We start from the raw sequence: 8340 nt of genomic DNA, 5'->3' as shown, positions 1-8340 counted from the left end.
CATAGATAGACAGCCTTTCTTTATAAAGTATTTTTACAGTGAGAAAACTAAGCAAACCCAGAACATCCACAGAGATTCCAGAAGTTCTTACAGCCATGGTTCCTGGTCTCTGGGACATGGCCCTCGACTTCTGAGCTTGAGCTTGGGGCTCACCTCTCCCCTCACCCTCCTCTCTCCCATGAAGGCCCACGCACCCTTGCCTCCCCCGCAGCCCCTGTTCCTAAGACAATAAAGTGGAACAGCCATCACCCCCTCCACCAAGTGGGCAATCCTTTGTCCATTTCTACTTAAGGAAAAATAATTAGAAATGAATTGACGGTTGAGCTTGAATGGGGGCGGTGGTGGAATTTGAGTTGCTACTAGAAATAATCACTCAGCTGTTACACACCGGTTACAGGGAAGAGTGGGGTCTCCTTCTCCATGAATGCAGGGGAGGGGCAGAGGGAGAGAGAGAATCTTAAGCAGACTGTACACCCAGGGCAGAGCCTGCTGAGGGGCTCCATCTCGTGACCCTGAGATCATGACCTGAGCAGAAATCAAGAGTCAGACACTTAACCAGCACCCCACCAGGAAGCCTTTTAACCTGGTAGAATGTCATGTCTCTGGAACCATTAGAGATGTCTGCCCAAAGCCAGGGAAGTAAATGAACCAGTTGTGCTATCCTCCCACTTCTCAGCAGCACCTTTTATGTTGACAGTTTTCTCTTATTTCTTTGAATATCCATTCCAGCCAGCCCAACACGGTGTCTTCTCCATCGCTGACTTGTCATAACACACGTCAAAGCTGTTGGGACTATCCCAACAGAAACACCTTCAGGAAACCAAGAGCCACACAGTGATGGATTCACCTTGGCAGAGGGGCCAGTGGGTGGGCTGGCAGTCACTGAGGAAGCCGTTCCTGCCTGGATGGCTTCCCAGGGAATCAGGCAGAACAGTGCAAAAGAGGGGAGACTCTGCCCCCAAGAAGGGGAGGGTCTACCTAATCACTCAAACGCGGACTCAAGGTTCCACTACCCACCAGGTTGCAAGAACAGAGGAGCTCTGTACCCAGAGAGTCAGTCTTCTCCCTTGTGAGCAAACATGTGGACACGGCTTTAGAGAAATCTGCGGTAGGAACGAGAAATTTGAAAAGGGGAGAGAGCTTCTGTAGCACCACAGATAAGAGTTCACAGAGCCTTGGCTGGACTCCGACTCCAGCCTTACTTCGCACCTCATCCCAGTATGAAACCTCAGGAAGCTTCATTATCCCATTTCATAAGTAAGAATAAAACAGCTCCCACCTGACAGCATTGTCATGGGGTTTTAAGGCCAGGAATCCCTGTAAAATGCTTGGCCCAGTTGCCTGCACAAAGTCCGGCTACACAAATGTTGGCTGTTAGTATTGTCATGATTGCTATGGTTATGATTTTGTCCCGTATATGAGGTTCCCTGGAAGTTTCAGCTTTTGGGGGGTGGAAAGAAAAGGAGGTTTTGTCCTTGGCCTAAGCTGGGAAGTAGCAGTGAACTAAGAGAAATCAGGGGTGCCCGAGTGGCGCTGTCAGTTAAGCATCCAATTCTTGGTTTCAGCGCAGGTCTTGATCTTAGGATCTTAGGATCCTGGGACCCAACCCCTCAGCAGGCTCTACACTGAGCACGGAGTCTGCTTAAGATTCTCTCTCCCTCTCCTTCTGCCCCTCCCCTTCACTTGCACACACACCCATGAGCTCTCTCACTTGCTCTCTCTCAAATATTTTTTTAAAGATTTTATTTATTTGAGAGAGAGAGAGAGCACAAGTGGGGGGGCAGAGGGAGAGGAAGAGCAGGCTCCCCCTTGAGCACTTGCCAGAGGCAGGGTGGAGGCCAGAAGAGGCAGGCTAAAAGGTGGAGGCTGGTGGGGGTGGGTGGGATGCAAGCCTGAGTCCTTGGAGGTGGGGCTCCAGGCAGGGCTCGATCCCAGGACCCCTGGATCACGACCTGAGCCAAAGGCAGACGCTTAACCTACAGAGCCACCCAGGTGCCCCAATAAATAAATATTTTTTTTTTAAAGTCAAAGTGGCCCTACACGCTCATATACAGGCCCCTGGTATCTCAGTCCCTACATGCCTCAGCTGGACTTCGTGGGACTAATGATGTCACAGTGTGATGAGAGGAAGACCTGACCTGGACAATAGCCCCAAACCTCTAAAGAATTTTCTCAGCCTTTTCTTCTCAAGGCGCTAATTCTCAAGTTTTAAAAAAAAAAAACACAATTGTAATCAAGCACCACGTTAAAAGCCTTGCATTAGGCTAGACCTCAGAGTCTCAATAAATAACCTAACTTTACACTTACCCCTCCGAGATGCTAGCAAGCCTTGGTTGGAGTAGCTGTCTCCCTTCCAGGGTAAGCAATAAACCCAGCTTTGTCTTATAAGAAAAATAAAGCAGACTTAACACACACACACACACACACACACACACACACACACACAAACACAACAGTTGGGTGTGCATTAACTCTAGGGCATCCCTGTTTCCCCGACTGAAGAGAGTCGGGTTGTCACAGCCTCCTGAAATGCCCCTCTTTGGGGCCTTGTAAAAAATATTTCCACATTCCACATCATTTTTGACAGTTTAACTATGAAATGTGTGGGCAGATTGAAATGGAGCCCCAAAACTGGTTGACTTCCAAAGAAAATTACCATAAATTGGATACCTGAATATAGCTATTCATCCGTGGGCCTTGGGATATGAATGGATCATTAATTAGGGCCAGAAAAAGAAATGGCGCTGTCTCAGACAGGATGGCAGAAAGGAAAGACTTTCCCTAACCAGCAGGAGTTCCTTGCAGGCAGGGACCATGACTGGTGCCTGACCCTGCTCCAGGCACATGGAAGATGATCCACAAATGGGGAATGAATGAAAACAAGGTGGGTGTGCCAAAGATTTGGGTTTGAGCCCCTGCTCTACCTTTTCCAGACAGCACAATCCTAGAAAAATTCTTCCAAATTCCAAATTTTCACCTCTCTAACACAGAAACGAAAAGCAACACACATCTCTTAAAAATCATTACGAGAATTACATAGGCTAATTCGGATGAAATTTTTTGACAAGCCACCAAAAAAGTTTGTAGACGAAAAGGAGAAAGGGAACTAACATTCCCTTAATGCCTGTTACTTGCCAAGCTTACTGACAAAGAGGTTTCGTGTAGGTTACCTTGTGTCATAGTAGAACACAACGTGAATGACTACTATGTATTCATTAGTGAGTACATCTTGATTGACTTATTTTCTGAGTGGATTCAGTTCTTTCCCCAAAATTCATCATCCCTTTGCTGGTGAAGTGGCCTCAGCTCCTCGACTGGTACTGCTCAAAACCTGCCCATGGCTCCCATTACATGGCATAAGCCGCATCCGACAGTGGGGGTGCTAGGAGCTGGGGGCCTCGCCCGGGTGAATCAGGCACCCGAGCATTGGGAGGCGAGGGATAATGTGGGTAACTCAATTCAGGGGAATTGTATCATGGTTTCTCATAACATGCGGGGGGGCCCTTGGCTTCTGATGGCCTCTTTGAGATCTAAATTTGTCTCGGCAGGTGTAATGAACAGGTCAAAGTAGCTGTGAACAAACAGTGCAATAATGAGCCTGGAAAAAGATAACCCAGCTTACCTTTTAGGCTCAAACAGAACTTTTATAAAGATCTGTTTGTCTTCCTCCTCATCTCACCTGCTTTCAACCACACCCACATTCCCCTTCTAGAAGGTGGTAAAAGGATGTGCCAGCAAGTAAGATTCCTAGACTTATTCAAGAAAGGATAACTGCCCCCCACCTACCAGCAACGCTGTAAGAACTAAACGAGGCAATATATTTAGATAAAAAGAATAACTCCCATGTACGAAGCTCTTGCCATGTGCCAAGCACTGTGTGAATTACTTTATGTGTGCCAAGGGAACCTCCATGAAATAGCTATTATCCCCATTCTACAAATAAGGAAACAGAGGTTCAAAGAAGATAAATCATTTGCCCAAGGTCAGAAAGGTGTATTAAGTAACAGACCTAAATATGAAATCAGATCTGACTCTCCAATCTGTTCTTAACCAATACCCCCACTTCTGCAGCCTGCCCAGAGCCTCTTGCACTTACAACCACTCAGTAAACATTATGTCTGCTCTCTCCCCTTGGAAATGCCAGCAAGGGAAAGCTTAATCAATTTCCCTCATGAAAACCTGCCAATCAACTTGAACGTGTGTGTGTGTGTGCATGTGTGTGTGTGTGATCACTATTGATCTCTCTGATCACTGATGTACTTGGAAATCCTTTTTCTCACAAACGTACAAACGAGACAGGGTTTGGCAGTCACTCAGATTCCAATCACTTTCTTGGGTATAGAAGAATACATAATGGTTTACAGAATCTGAGAGACCCGTTTGAATTCCGGTGCTACCTCCTCATGGCTACATCAGTAGAGTTTCCAACCACACACAAGAAAAACCATCTCTCGCAGAAAGAGCCTGTTGAAAGGGAGTCCCTCAGGACCGATGGGAGGGCTGGAAATCCAGGCTTGCCAACCGCAGAGACCAGACCGGGCAAGGCCCAGCCAGGATCCCCCCCAGAATATTCTGCTTAGGAAGCCACACTTTCCCCATGCTGCTGCTGTGAGTAATCCCTGACTCTCCTTGCACTCAAGGGCCTCTCCTTCCAAGTTGGAATCCCAGGCAGAAGCATTAGTCAGCTGACTCCGGCCACAAGCCTGCCTCCTCGCTGCCAGAGAACAGGAAGACAGAACACTGTCTCCACTCTTCCCACTATGGAGCTGGATAGGTCGCTGGTGTCCCATAAACATTAACTCCCTTCCCACCTCTCCCCTCCTGGGCCCATACCAGACCCCTGCAAACAGCCCAGCCACCGGCCAGCCTCTGGGAAGAACAGGCTGGTCGACAGAGAGCCATCCCCTCTTGACACATCTCCCCTCTTAGCTAGAGTGGCCGCAGGATGCAAGATTCGCACGGTCTCTGAACAGTTTTAAACCACTGGTCACAAAGGATGTTATTAGCATTCTGCTAGAAGTTTAATAACAGAGAGGGAGCAAATCAGTGCAGGAAGCCTCCTGAGAATTTCTTTCAGAAGTAACCAGGAATGCAGAGAGAACATTACATTTGACGTCGAGCAACGGGAGTTCAAACCCACCATCTCTGACTATCTAGCGTATTCTTTGACTTTTCATTTCACCTTTCTGTAGAGTAAATGGAGACATGGAGTAAATAATTTTCCAGACCAACTTACAAGACAGGGGCTAAGTAGGTGCCATAGAAGGAACTGCCCAAACAAGAGTTTGGCTTTGCAAGGGCGGAAACAGGATTGTGTAAGGGAAGGGCAGAGAGGTGGAAGGCACTGAAGCGTCTCTCCTCAGGCCAAAGGCAGATCCGATACTGGTTTCCCCAGGCACGTGCCCCAGCATGCCTGCATGTAAAGGCTCCTCCCTCCCCATAAACAGTGCTGTGCAGAATCCTGCCTCCTTACAAGGCTCACTCTCTCCACAGAGCTTCCAAGGGCTGGTCCTGACCCATAAGCTTTAAAAAAAAAATGTATCCTTTTGCTATTTCTTTTCCTTTCACTCAGGATATATCATACTGGGTCTCACTGTGTAATAGTTCATGTGGCGAACATGCTATAAGAGAAATTGCACTTAATCGCAAATGACCATTTACATATTCTCACCCATTCTCAGATAAATAGAGGGATCACCTTGTAACAAGAATGAGTTTCTGCCCCCCACCCCATCCTGGAACGAAGTAACCATGTTTACAGAAGAAAAACTCACAGCACCAAGGTTTGCAACTTTCTGAAGCTGGAAAGTAGTTCGATAAAAAGGAATGGCAGCTCAAATTTGAAATGGAGAAACAGCTTAGTTATTCCTAAGCATGCATTGCACTGGAGTAAAATAATATTTTTCCCCTTTTAAGATACCTCGGGCCCCCTTTATTTCTAGAAGCCCAACTTTTAAATTAAAAAGTAATAATAGACCGGGAAATTTAAATCGCGCCGGCCGGCTGCAAGAGCCACACCATCTTTGGGGTGATCCGTGGTGGACGTTTTGAGGGCAGCTGTCCTGCGGCTTGCGCACCCCGGACCGCCTCCCGTGGAAGCCTGAGCCGGCTGTGTAGCTTTCTCCCTTTGTCTCATAACCATGTCCACCAACGAGAATGCTAATTCACCAGCTGCTCGCCTTAACAGATTCAAGAACAAGGGGAAAGACAGTACAGAAATGAGGCGGCGCCGAATAGAAGTTAATGTGGAGCTAAGGAAAGCTAAGAAGGATGACCAGATGCTGAAAAGGAGAAACGTAAGCTCATTTCCTGATGATGCTACCTCGCCACTACAGGAAAACCGCAACAACCAGGGCACTGTAAATTGGTCTGTTGATGACATTGTCAAAGGCATAAATAGCAACAATTTGGAAAGCCAGCTCCAGGCTACTCAAGCTGCTAGGAAACTGCTTTCCAGGGAAAAACAGCCCCCCATAGACAACATAATCCGGGCTGGTTTGATTCCAAAATTTGTGTCCTTCTTGGGCAGAACTGATTGTAGTCCCATTCAGTTTGAATCTGCTTGGGCTCTCACTAACATTGCTTCTGGGACGTCAGAACAGACCAAGGCTGTGGTAGATGGAGGTGCTATCCCAGCATTCATTTCTCTGTTGGCATCTTCCCATGCCCACATCAGTGAACAAGCTGTATGGGCTCTAGGAAACATTGCAGGTGATGGTTCAGTTTTTTGAGACTTGGTTATCAAGTATGGTGCAGTTGACCCACTATTGGCTCTCCTTGCAGTTCCTGATATGTCATCTTTAGCATGTGGTTACTTACGTAACCTTACTTGGACACTTTCAAACCTTTGTTGCAACAAGAATCCTGCACCCCCATTAGATGCTGTTGAGCAGATTCTTCCTACCTTAGTTCGTCTCCTGCATCATGATGATCCAGAAGTATTGGCAGATACCTGCTGGGCCATTTCCTACCTTACTGATGGTCCAAATGAACGGATTGAAATGGTTGTGAAAACAGGAGTTGTGCCCCAGCTTGTGAAGCTTCTAGGAGCTACTGAATTGCCCACTGTGACTCCTGCACTAAGAGCCATAGGAAATATCGTTACTGGGACAGATGAACAGACTCAGGTTGTAATAGATGCAGGAGCACTTGCTGTTTTTCCCAGCCTCCTAACGAACCCCAAAACTAATATTCAGAAGGAAGCTACGTGGACAATGTCAAACATTACAGCTGGTCGCCAGGACCAGATACAGCAAGTTGTGAATCATGGATTAGTCCCATTCCTCGTTGGTGTTCTCTCTAAGGCAGACTTGAAGACACAAAAGGAAGCTGTCTGGGCTGTGACCAACCACACAAGCGGTGGGACAGTTGAACAGATTGTATACCTCGTTCACTGTGGCATAATAGAACCATTGATGAACCTCTTAACTGCAAAAGACACCAAAATTATTCTGGTTATTCTGGATGCCATTTCAAACATCTTTCAGGCTGCTGAGAAACTAGGTGAAACTGAGAAACTTAGTAGAATGATTGAAGAATGTGGAGGTTTGGACAAAATTGAAGCTCTACAAAACCATGAAAATGAGTCTGTGTACAAAGCTTCATTAAACTTGATTGTGAAGTATTTCTCTGTAGAGGAAGAGGAAGATCAGAATGTTGTGCCAGAAACTACCTCTGAAGGCTATACGTTCCAAGTTCAGGATGGCACTCCTGGGACTTTTAACTTTTAGATTGTACAGCCGAGGCAGAAAGTTGTTTGTTGTGTACTCTGTTTGGTGGAAGTTTGTCTTACAGTTTCTCTACTAAGAACTCTTTTTAAATGTGTTTTGTTATTGTAGCACTTTTTACAACAAAACTCTACTTGACCAGTTCCAAACTGTACAACCTGTATGAAGCTCCTCCTCAGTGGGTTCCTTATTTCTATGTAGAATCTCCTCTCTAGCAGTGTCCTGTAAATAAAGATTAAATTCCTAAATAAATAAATAAATAAATAATAAAAAGTAATAATAATTTGTATACCCATCCACATTCTGAATTCCAAGATGCAACGTTCATATTTGCACTTTCTCCTGTGTTGTCTACTGGAATCAAATAACTTGGCAGCTGCATGTCAGAAAGGAAATAGAAAACAAAGGATCCACAATGGTTACTGGGTATCCACTGCCACTCAAGTGTGTTTTTAAAAACACAATTCTCAACAATATGGATCGTTTCAAAACCCAAACTTTAAGAATAAACAATGACCTTTCTCTGACAAGATGATATGTAGAGAGATGGGGGAAAAAATCATTCACTGGACAATAATTTTATAAATCATCTTCAGAGAAGCTCTGCTATAAA

At 45.9% G+C, this 8340-nt stretch overlaps 1 pseudogene; it reads left to right on the top strand.

Moving 5' to 3' along the window:
• Positions 1 to 6074: 6074 nt before the first annotated feature.
• Positions 6075 to 7928, top strand: LOC112819320 (importin subunit alpha-1 pseudogene; annotated as a pseudogene).
• The last annotated feature ends 412 nt before the right edge of the window (positions 7929 to 8340 follow it).

The sequence above is a fragment of the Callorhinus ursinus genome, unplaced genomic scaffold, assembly GCF_003265705.2.
Source record: "Callorhinus ursinus isolate GAN/ISIS: 27379988/994484 unplaced genomic scaffold, GSC_fseal_2.0 scaffold6, whole genome shotgun sequence".
Lineage (NCBI taxonomy): Eukaryota > Metazoa > Chordata > Mammalia > Carnivora > Otariidae > Callorhinus > Callorhinus ursinus.
The sequence above is the reverse complement of the archived record's forward strand: the minus strand, read 5'-3'. Positions and strand labels throughout refer to the sequence as shown.